Source organism: Hypomesus transpacificus, chromosome 11, assembly GCF_021917145.1.
Source record: "Hypomesus transpacificus isolate Combined female chromosome 11, fHypTra1, whole genome shotgun sequence".
Classification (NCBI taxonomy): domain Eukaryota; kingdom Metazoa; phylum Chordata; class Actinopteri; order Osmeriformes; family Osmeridae; genus Hypomesus; species Hypomesus transpacificus.
Window position 1 is genome coordinate 5,227,336 of NC_061070.1, and position 12,360 is coordinate 5,239,695.

Sequence of the window (12,360 nt, forward strand, 5' to 3'; positions counted from 1 at the left end):
TATCAAACGCCGCAGAAAGGTCCAGCAGAATGATGGCGGATGACCTGGAAGCCGCTCTGGCAGACTGGAGGGCAGTGGTGACTGAAAGGAGGGCAGTCTCTGTCGAGTGGCCGGTCTTGAAGCCCGATTGGTTGGAGTCGAGCAGGTTGTTCTTAGAAAGGAAGTTAGACAGTTGGTTAGATACAGCACGTTCAATTGTTTTAGAGAAGAAGGGTAACAATGATACCGGTCTGTAGTTCTGGAGGACGGCAGGGTTAAGGGAGGGTTTTTTGAGTAAAGGGGTAACTCTGGCCTGTTTGAAGGCAGAGGGGAAGTTGCCAGAGGTAAGAGAGGAGTTTAGAACATGGAGCAGAAAAGTTATGATAGAGGGGCAGATGGTTTGAAAGAGAGGGGAGGGGACAGGATCAAGGGGACAGGAGGTGGGGCGATGAGAGAGAATGAGGTCAGAGAGCTCTGCCTCAGACAGGGGAGAGAAGGAGTTTAGACATTTAGTTGGGTCAGTAATGGAGGGTGAGGGGGTAGGAAAGGTGGGTTTAGGGATTTAATGGAGGGTGAGGGGGTAGGAAAGGTGGGTTTAGGGAACCGACTGCTAATGTCGGCGATATATTGCACTAACTGTACCCCACTTGTCTTAGGTTAGTATAGGTGTACGGTTAGTATAGGTCATTATCTGTATTAGAGGTCTAATATATTGTATACTATTTTGTATATTTAGGAGGTTTATAATTGATCATATTTTTTTAGCTTATCATAAATGTAATCTAAGTACTTATTATGTTATGCCAGGTTGCTTTGCATTGTCTTGTCCCAAAAATGTCAGTGCCCAGTCTGACTTTGTGGTGTTCTGTGTACCTGACAATAAGGCCGAATCCCAATACTCCCCCTTACCCCTTACCCTTAGTTTTGCCCGTTCCCGTGAGAGCTAGTGGTGTCCCAATACTCTTTTGGAGCTAGGGGAAGGGCTAAGACTAAGGGGTATACACCCCTTAAAACCAAGTAAGATCGGGAGCTTACTTGAAACCTAGGGCTATGTGAAAACTGCGCGACCGGCAACAATGGCGACCAAATTATCCAGAGAGTCTGATAAATGTTATATTATCGGCTTAATTAATTGATAAAAAAATTGACAGTCTTGTTTTGTGTTATATACAGTCATGAACATATATATTTGCAACCATTTTCCTAATTGAAACGTTTCTGAAAATCGCTAGTATGGTACGTTAATGTTACAGTTCTGAATTGCACAACAGTCCCGCATTTCTTTGACTAGCATGTCTACAGTTCTAAGTAAACTCCGTTAGCAGCGAATTTCGTTTAATATCAGTGCATAACGCTACTTGCTTTGGGGATATCGATACGTGCTAGATGACGTACCTGTAACTAAGTGGCGTCCCATTTCCTAGGGCTATGTAGCCCTTACCCCTTACTTTCGAGGGCCAAGGGGAAGGGGTAAATTAAGGGGAAGGGGTAAGGGGGAGTATTGGGATTCGGCCTAAGACTTGAAATGGATGTCTAGCACTCCTTGTTTACATATCTATATAGAAAATGAAGGAATCATTATTGCCAACAACGAAAGGCATCTTTGGGCTCTTCACTTTGTTTACCTGCCTCGTATAAAACGTGACCTGAGGACTGCCAGATACACGTCACAATATCACATTTTTGTGCAATGTTGTCTTACACAACAGTTGCAACATCACACTGGTATCCAAGGTATATTTGGAGCAGCCAGTTCTAGGGGGTGGCTGACCAAGGGGCGGCTGCACTTGCCTTTGACTGGCTACAAAGAGTTGTGGTTCCCCTGAACCAATTTCAACCAAGTGACGAACAGTTGGAACATCTCAGGCAACACACAAATTGTTTGGTAGAGATAGGCAGTTTGGGAACTGATCAGGTCCTCAATGTCCTTTCTTAAATACAGTTCACACACACATAATTTAACTGTTGTAATCACATTGTCAATAGGCCTTGGAATGAGTAAGCAGTCTCAATCACGTCAATGTAATAAAGATGAGCAGACCATATACAATTTTGTTTGTGTTTAATGTTATTGCATTATGTAACTACGCCTTTGAAATCCATCCATTTAAACAGAACAAAACACGTGTTCATGTAAGATAAAATGTATTTACGACTACATTAAGTCTTCCCCAAACTGATCTGCATAACCTATTCTAACCTATTCCAAGATACACCTTTTAAAGGTGTCATAAGTCTCACCCACAGGTAAGTAGACTGCAGCGTATCATCCGCACTGCTGAGAAGGTGATCGGCTGCAATCTGCCTTTCCTCGAGGATCTGCACACCTCAAGGTCCCTGAGGCGAGTGAGGAAGATTGTGGCCGACCCCTCCCACCCTGGACACTCCCTGTTCCAGCTACTCCCCTCCGGCAGAAGGCTGCGGTCCATCAAGACCAAAACCTCACGCCACAAGAACAGTTTCTTCCCATCCGCTGTTGGCCTCTTTAACAAGGCCAAGGACTCATACTGACTTTAAATCACAATCTGCACAATGACACCCTGCACATTGCAATTTGCACTATTGTATTGTTTGCACTATCTGTATTTTTAGGTTATTGTAAATTAGGGCTACTTATATATTATTTTTTATTCCCCTTAGTATTAGCTAGACCCCCCCTTGGTATTAGCTAGACTTTGCTCCTTTTGTATAGTTAGTCTACATATTTAAGTTTCAATATTCCTATATATTTAATGTATGCACTTCCCTGCCAAAGTAAATTCCTTGTTTGTGCAAACATTCATGGCGAATAAAATCCCTTCTGATTCTAAAGTATAGCACCAGCGCACACGTGTTTGCATTTAGGAACCTGGCCAGTCCATTTTCTGGGTAGAGAAAGGCGAGCTCTAGCTGTACCGGAAATATGCAATATATACATGTTATAACAATAATAATTAAGCCTCTATAGTGCGTAGGCTAATTCATTCCTAGTCAAGTCAATAACCTATATTTTGCTGTAGCCTTGTTTTGTGGTGTGTTCGGCCTCCGACAGTAAAAAAAAAAAAAAAAAAAAAAAAGCAGAGAACTGATGTTTAAATATACAGTGCATTATGTACACTGCATAATAGGCTATACTAACCCCCTTGGGTTAGAATATTAAGGTAGGCCTACATAATCTAAATTGGCCAACTTTAGACATTTCATAAACAATGTGTTCAACTTTATGCATAAATAAGCGACTCTGAAGCCTACAAATGTTAATTGAATAATTGACAACTGATTGAGCTCCCAATTATTGCTGATGCAACACATAAGCCTACAATTTGTTTTTGTAGTCAACAAAACAAGCATTTCATGGCAAACTGTTCAGTGTCATTCATTTTACAAAAATGATGCACCTCGACTTGGGAACAGCGATGAATGCAACCATAGCCTATAATGACTCAAGCGCAGAGCATGCAAAGAGATTGTAAATAATTGATGAAAGGTCATATACACATTTATTAAAGATTAGTTTTGGCATGAAAAAGTATTATGCTGAAATTTTACAACCACCAAAGTATGAGTGAAAAAAGAAATGTGTGCGCTATGCCCCATGTATGGTCAGAGAGGATTCAAACATTCAATAGCCTACCAAATAGGCAAAGGAATGCACCAGATTTCTGGCCAAAGGTGCTGCCCAGGCAATGCAACATAGCAGCATGGAGATTAAATCTGATCACATTATCTGTGCCATTAATAATGCCCTCCTTGCTCAGGTTTAATTAATGGCACTCTGTTCCTTGCTCCACTAATTTACAACTCCGTTCAAACATGCTCTGAATAATGCTGGGTATACACCACAAGATAATTGGGCTGATTTGGGGCCGATTTCCCCCTTCCGACAATCCTAGGTAATGTCCCGACAATCCTAGGTTATGTCCCGATTATCTGCAGATTATTTTATCAGATTTTCCCTTGATGTGAGGTGTGTTAAGAGTGGCCGAACTTGCTCGGAAGAACGTCGGAGCCGCTCCAAAATCATGATGTGTGAGGGGAACCCCAACGACAAACACCACACACTATAGGATCAGAAAGGTTACATTTAGGATTTTCTTGTCCCATTTGTGGTCTCACATTTTAAAACATGAGTGTACCCAGCATAACACAAGTCTCTATCCTCTATAGACCTGTCCTGCATGTTTGAGATGTTTCCCTGCTCCAACACACCTGATTCAAATGAATGGGTCGTTATCCTGAGGACCAGGGTTGGAAACCACTACTACTGATAAGTTCCCATCCCTATCCTGGGGAAAAAAAACAGACCCTGTACATTTCATTTACTCTCAATTACATTAAAAGTATATTTTACATTCCTTGTGTTGGATATTACTTGTATATTGCCATGGGTATTACGTGTTTTATTTCTTGACTAAGGCTACTCTGTGTACTGTCCAGCTGTCTTCAACCCTGTGTATTCCTAACCTGTTTTATTTTAATATTATTTTGCTTGCTGTTGCGCCACAATTTATCCTTGGCTATACCCATCACATTGATCAGAGGCTCTGCCCTTACTATTTGTGCACACACACTGCCATCTAGTGGGCATTTTAACGAACTGAAATGTATACCTTTTTCGAAATGTGACTATGATATAGTTTACAAATGTAATCATTTTTTCAGTAACTTACAAAATAGCCTACAGTTGTTGCCAATTTATATTAGCCTATTTCTTAACCTTAATTCAATCAAGATTGGTTGAGTGTGGACAGGTTTTCACTCTTGCAATAATCGTTATCTGGTTTCCCCTCAGAAAAAAATGAAGTGGTAGCACCCAATTTTAAACGTGTACAGACGTCAAAAACGGACGTGTACAGACGTCAATTTTTGACGTCTGTACACGTCAAAAATTGACGTGTGTACACGAACGACAGTTCAGACGTTTTGGCACAATCGGCGTTTGATACCCTATGGACGTCGGCTCGCCTGGCAAGTGGCAACTAGAATTTGTCCGGACATGAAACGCTTCATGTTTCTTTAGTATCAGAATCAGAATGAAGTTTAATCGCCAAGTAAGTGTACACAAACAAGGAATTTACTTTGGTGGGCAGGTGCACACAGTAACCATAATAAAAAGTCGTCTCGAATTTAGCAACAACAGCAACACTAGCTAAATCAATTGCAGATATCTGAACAGACCTACCAGTCTCTGAGTGTTTCATGTGTAAATTACTTTGTCTTTGCATTGTACCAGCTGAGTAACAGTGCGTTCACACAGCAGCGACGCGATGCGAGCGACAACATGTTTTCCATTCATTTTCTATGAAGCCAGGCGAATCGCTTGCGTGGTGCATTGTGGGTAGCGACGCGACAGAGTTGAGATTTTCTCAACTTTATGCAAATGAGGAGAGATTTTCGCTAGCGATGGCCAATCGGAGTGTTTTCTTGTTTCTCGTAATGTTGCCACCATGGCAAACATTTCTAGGTTTCAAGGTGGAGAAACTAATCGTTTGTGTGGCTGCTTACCCAGTCTTGTACGATACATAACTGTATTTGTACAGAGATGTTAATTTAAAAAAAAACAATGCATGGCGCAAGGTTTGCCGAAGTTGTGGGTGCTTGTACTTGTCAGTTTAGTCACATTACGTAACTTCGTTCTGTGGTAACTAGCTAGCTAGCCCGGCTGGAACTCCCTATCATATCGACAGATTAGCAGAGACTGAGGAATATAGTAAAACGTTTTTTACACATGTCAACATGTATGTCTATTAAACAGTTTTGTATGTTGTATGCAAGTTGTATTTTGATCGATGTTGCAACTACGTAAACCCAAGTCTGCACACTTGGCCATGACAACTACAATAGTAACGGTGCGTTCACACTGCAGCGACACAAATCGCTTGCCATCGCTTGCCTTCCCACAGTTCACCACGCTGGGGGGCGTTTCAAACAGATTAATGTAGAATGTAGTTCTCTAAAGTCACTGTTGTAGTTGTCATGGCCAAGTGTGCAGACTTGGGTTTACGTCCTCACGACATCGATCAAAAACGTCATTGTAAGTTTTTCCCTTCTCGTGATATTTTCAGGCATTTAACCTACTCATATTGCATTCATTCATTAATAAAGAACCCCCTTGAAAACTTATTTTAACAACAACGTTACCAGCAGTAGCCATCTCAGATGGAATCGCGATTCAAATAGTACCATCTGCTAACTGAAAATATGCCCCTGTAACCGGTGTGAATCGGTGAAACTCATTCGTCAGGTATATAAAAGCCACCCGCATCATCAAATAGTTAGCTTTTCTTTGGCGTAGCTGGTAGTGGTTGCGCTTGGAAGTCGAGAGGTGGCAGGTTTGACTCCCCGTGGGGGTGAACATTGGCCAGATACTTCTGACGGAACTTGCAAGACCATGCCGGTTACACCCCCTAAAACGTAAATAAGCTTGAAATGTGTTTAGGCAAAATTCAGACATTCATTAAAATGTCAGTGGTAGCTATCAACAAGGCAAAATGCGAAATAGCCCTGCTGTGTGGAGAAGCTGCCCCGGTAAATTGTAGGCTACAACTACTACACTGCAAAAAGCGGGCTTAAAAAAACAAGAACAAAAGTACCAAATTTAAGTGAATATTACTTAAAATAAGCAAAATTATCTGCCAACAGAACAAGAAAATTTGACTTGCCCAGAGTTTTTAAAACAAGAAAAAATATCTAACCTCAACAAACTTACAGATACCTTAAAACTAGTGTGTTCTCACTAATAACGAGTGCATTTGCCTTAATACGCTTAAAATATATAAGCTTTCTTTTCTCAATATGTTGGAAAATGTTCTTAAATTAAGTAAAAACTAGTGTCGTAAAGCTACACACTAGGTATTATTTTCTTGATATAATACAATGTAAGTACTTTTTTCTCAGTGTGTAGTATAATCTGCTTAAATTTAGCATATACTGCTTTACACAGTTCTTGAAATAAGGCAAAATCCCTGAAATGTCATATTAAAGTAAAAAAATCTGTAATCCTGACATAATAGAAAATGTAAAAGGCTTGCCTAAAAAATTAAGATACCAGTCAAATTTCTTATCACCTCTTTATTATTTGTTTAGGTGCACAACAGTAGAGCATAAGACCGAAGGCTGAAAATCTGAATGGGCAAAATTAAATAATATAATTTGACAGAGACACGTCACACATTTTCTGGGAGGTTGAAAAAACAACAACAGCATACATGAAGACCCCAAGGCTGAAAAGCTGAAGGGGCCAAATTAAACAGCATCATTTGACAGAGAAATGTCATACATTTTCTGGGAGGCTGAAAAAACAACAACAGCTCCTCCAAAACATTGTATTGGGGTCAGGCATCTACGTTATTACTAATGTTCAAGCCTATTCAGCAATGAACGTCTTCCACTCAGCCATTGCTTTTTTATATGACAAAGTCATATCTCGGTCATGGATGGAGTCCAAGAGGACTTCTGTCTGCAGCACAGAGAGGAATATGTAAGGTGAAAGGTGTAGTAACATGCAAGGATGTACATCACACTGACAGAGAGGTCTTCCTTTGGGAAGGTCAGCACAGGCATGGTTCCAATGGCCAGTATGCAGTTGGTTTCACAGACAATCACAACAGGGCTGGAGAGTGGTCTTGCCTGAAGAAAGGTGTTGGGGTCTTCTGCAGACTGAAACTAGAAAAACAAAAATGATCACTTAAACAAGTCACTGTTAAGAGAATATGATCAAGTAATATGAAAAATACATCCATACATTTCTTACCTTAAGGATGTGAAGCATAGCCGCACTTGCATGTCCTAATTTCTTGTGAGCCACAGATGATGGGAACAAGTCTGGCAAAGCCTTAATCACGGCAACAGATTGCTTTACTGTGAAACATTTTTTTGTCTCATTATTTTTTACTGCAATCGGTAAAAAAACACAAAAAACCTTATACTAACATGGGAGTCTGACATGGGATTCTGATAGCACCATTCACTGCAAAATATAGAAATTAACACAATTAAGCATTATGTCTAATGAGATAATCCACAAAAATACAAGTATTTCAAGTTCAATGATGAATATGTCAAAATTGATGACAAATAAATTGAATGTATATTATTTTGCATAAATGACTCATAATGCACGTAATATCAGAACTGGTTAGTGAGGTAGGCTACTTAATTGGGCACTGCAAAAGAGCTATAGTTCCTGTGCAGACAAGAGAACTGACAGAACAACCATCTCTCCAGCTTTCCATCTTAGCCAAATCCCACCTGAGTGGTCACGACAGCTAGTCAGACTCGTTAGATCAGAGAGGTATATTAACATCGTTTGAGTATCGTATGAGTCGAGACTTCAGGACCCCGGGTTCTGGACTGGATGGAGTGCTACAGAGATGGTGTTCTGTCAGAGTCTCCCATGTATGAACAGGAACACTAAAGCTATGTAAGAGTGTCTCTTTTTAGTAAATACCACTTCAAGAACCGAAATAGTCAAAATAACAGACTACAGATAACTACAAGAACATAATTCACCATTGTAATTACGAACTCATGATAAACGGTATTAGATTTGTTTTTCACTGACTGTAGGTTTTTTACCAACATGGGATTCTCAATAAACTGCAATTACCTTTATCTGACAACGGAGGCCTCATTACTTTTTTTAAACTCCATAAAACTGTGCATTCTCAAAAAAGGTTTCCCAGCGGTACTTTAGTTCAGACAAATAGTGAGCGTTTTCCTGATTGAGGAATATATCTTTTAATTTGTATCAATTTCTTGAACCACTGTGGAAGTGGAATTTGTGGACTAAATTAATTTGACTAAACAGGACAAAATGATCACTTTCCACACAAAGTTATGTAAAAACATCTATCAAGTCCCAAAACTTGAAACAGAATGAGCAAAATAGAACTTAACCAATAACCCTATATATGCTTACATGATCCAGTTCTCTGAAGCAGGGATATGCTTGAAGAATCTTGGTAGGCCTGTCCCGCTCCCTAAGAGCATCAGAGTCGATGAATTTCCATCTTGCTTGGTACTCAAGGTCCAACAGCTGGGCAACATCCTTCTTATTGGGTTTGAGCTTGGATTTGTACAGCTCCTGAAGAAGTTTGTAATGTCTTGCCTGGTTCTGTGTGCTATCAGTAGTAGTTTCAGATCCTAGAAAACACAGTTTAACGTTTATCATGATGTAATGAAATTACAATCTGTTTCTATTATTTCAGTTTGATGGAACCATACAAAAACATATAGGATACAAACTGTTAAATCCGATACGCCAGGTACCAGGCCAAGTGTATTAGTTTGGTCTGTTTTTAAGGTTTCTTAAGGACAAGGCTTTAATGCAACATCAGTCCATATCCAAGTTTTTCTCTTTCACTTTTGATAACAATAAAACTACTTCATTGGGAGACTATATAACTTACTAACATTGTAACTGTTACCAGGGATGCAAACACATGTATGGTAAAAAAGAGAGGTAATTGAAGCCATCGCCCCGTGGCAAATATCCATATACTTACATTGCCACCAACCCCCTGACATCCCTGGCCCACCCCTATATGCACATAGAGTAAAATTACATTCTGAAGATCAAAATACACTGACAGTAATTTGTAATATTCAATTTCATTTTTTATTCCGAGACATAAACTCCTATTAAATTATCTAGCACTTCTTCTGGTTTTACACCTTCTTCCTGGCCACCTCTAAGGGCACTAAATGTTGATGATCCTAGCCAACTCCTTCAGTTGAGTAATAGCCTGGGAATGGCCCCTCACCACAAGATCAATGGAGGACAAGGCCTGTAGGTTCTTACTTTTGAGAGGTAGTTTTTTCTACTTGCCACAAGCTGTTTATGCCTTGGTCACCTTCCTAATAAAATCCATGACAGTAGGAGATTTCTTTAAGACTGCAAGAGAAGCTCGGCTTCCCCTAAAACAGGGGTACTCAGTTAGAAACTCAAAAAGTCCACTCACCAAATTCCCATTCATTCCTAGGTCCGGAACGGACCATGGTTTATTTTTCTGGCCCTTACCTCTCCCATTGACTCCCATTCAAAATAGGTGTAGGTTTAGGAGGGCACCCCCTGGACATCTTTCTCCCATAGACCAGACTTCTGGGTGTAATTTTGTTCAAAGTATCTATGCTTTGTGTCATAGTGACATTTCACGTTAGCTCTACGACTTTTGACAAGGGCAACCGTCTCATTGCAGATTAAACACATCGTTTTTTTGCTCCCCAACGGCAACACAAATGCGTACTTGCCAGTCCATTCTGTCTGAAATTTGCAATTTTCGGAAACAACTTTTTGCTGGGTTTTGTCACGCCATGATTTTTGCTAAGGAAGAAACAGGTAGGCTAGCTACCGTTAGCAAATCGATTAGACTGCGTTGTTGCAAATGACACAAAACCTACGTGACCCACAGAGGTTGCGGGCAACGTTGAGTGAGTGAGTTGTCATGGTGATTACAGTTATTACAGCTCCTGATTGGAGCTTTAGATTGGACAAGGGAGATATAAAGCACATCTACTTGGAAAAAATATATAGGCTATAGCACAAAATCACGCACCAATGAATTGCGTCTAGGTATTGCGGTCCGGATCCGGACCGGAGTCCGTTTATTGAGTACCCACCGCAGACAGTAAAAGATATGCAGCAAGAAGAAACACTGGTGGTTCACGCTTGCTCACTTAGGCTACTGCTGATTTGCTTATTTCTTATTTACTTGTTTGGTGGAGGCAAAAACATTTCAGCCTCTACTGTTTCCTCAACTTGAGCCAATACAAAACTGGCCAATAAAATTCTGGATCATTACTAACTCTCCTTGGTCAAGCTACAAACCTTGGACAAGTAAGCTAACTAACGCTATATCATTTTGTTGCTTTACTGTATATGGTTACCTAGCTTGCTACCCTTAGAACGTGGCTGTAACATTAGCTCTGCAGCTGACAGGTGAGTTACTGTTGCTAATGTAAAGATAGATGGCATCAAGTATGTGTGTGAATACAAACGCTTTAACGCCAGTGTTGTACACTTCTTTGTTATTTGGATAACCGTAATGCTGTTGGTGTTATGGCATGGGCGATATCCGCCTTTCTCCTCATTGAAATTATTTATGAGTGTGCACCTCTGCAAACCAGGGTGATCAGATGAGAATGGGCATATTACAGCAACGGGGCTACGAGCTATGGAGGATTAAAGGGGCCAAAACTAAATAAATAAATATTATAACACAAAGCTTAAATAAATGACTAATTATACAATGTAATGCCTAATTGACAGACAAAATATATAAATTACAAATTAAATGAGAGTGTGTGTATATATATATATATATATATATATATATATATATATATATATTTACGTTTTAATGTGTTCACATTTATTTATTTATACTTACATTTATTTATTTATACTTACATTTATCCACGTTGTAACTTTCTGCAGCAAAATAAATCTGTCGTCCCCCGTCACCAAGTCAGGGGGCGGGTTAAAGCCTCTGATTGGTGAATGAACAGTATTACACACCAAGCAGACTCCACCAGTCGATCAAGCTCTCTTCAATCTAGAGAGATCCTCTATCGCCTCACTCTACAGCTGCTAGGGATGTGCGACACTGCACGATGTGGTATAGATCCGATACCAAGGAGTAAATACAGGGCCAGTATTGCCAATACCGATACTTTTGGCTTAGAAAAGTAGTTTATCTACTTTCGTGTCGGGGAAAGCAATGCCTCATAATTGATTAAGTGAATGCATCATCAATATCAATATTTGAATGAACATTTAAAATGTTTCCTTTAATTAATTGTTCATGATTATGATCATAATAAAACACAGGACAACGAGTTTAGTCAAAAATACTGTTAATGTGTGCCGCTGAGCCGTGTTACTGCACGTACACGGCAACAACTCAGCCTAGCAGGGGAGGGACAAAGTGAGTTTGAGCGAAGTTAGACGGTGTTTGCACAACCACTATGATGTAAAGGGAGTTGTGTACTCAGTGTGGAATGAAACTTAAGTATCGATCTTATCACGCTATCAATCAGGCTATTGATACCAACGTTGGTATCGATAGTTGCCGGGTTTCCCAACCCGGCCACTGTCAGTCTTGAGATCGATTTGACCACCCCTATGCTGTATCATCTCGCTGAGGATCGTGAACACATTTTCATTGATGTCTGTGTCAGTTAGGCCAATATCATTCCTATAATTTTAGCGAAGCTCTCAATATGATGTAAAAAAGAAGTGAATTGGCAGGTGCCTACATCTCTTCAGCAACCGCTAACATTTCGACCACTGTAGCATTCAATATTTCATTCATTGAATCCGTACAAGGTAAAAAAACAAAACAAGGTGCTGCCATCTTGCAATAGTCAAAAGCAGTCGATTCAAGTTGAACCACCAATCAG

The 12,360-nt window shown here is 40.1% G+C and overlaps 1 long non-coding RNA gene across 1 annotated transcript; it reads right to left on the reverse strand.

The window, feature by feature from the left end:
* Positions 1-7,253: 7,253 nt before the first annotated feature.
* LOC124473931 lies at positions 7,254-10,391 on the reverse strand. The gene is made up of 4 exons (XR_006956758.1): positions 9,921-10,391; positions 8,879-9,102; positions 7,712-7,818; positions 7,254-7,617 (listed from the first exon to the last, which is right to left on the reverse strand). It is a non-coding gene; the product is annotated as an uncharacterized LOC124473931 (long non-coding RNA).
* Between the last annotated feature and the right edge of the window lie 1,969 nt (positions 10,392-12,360).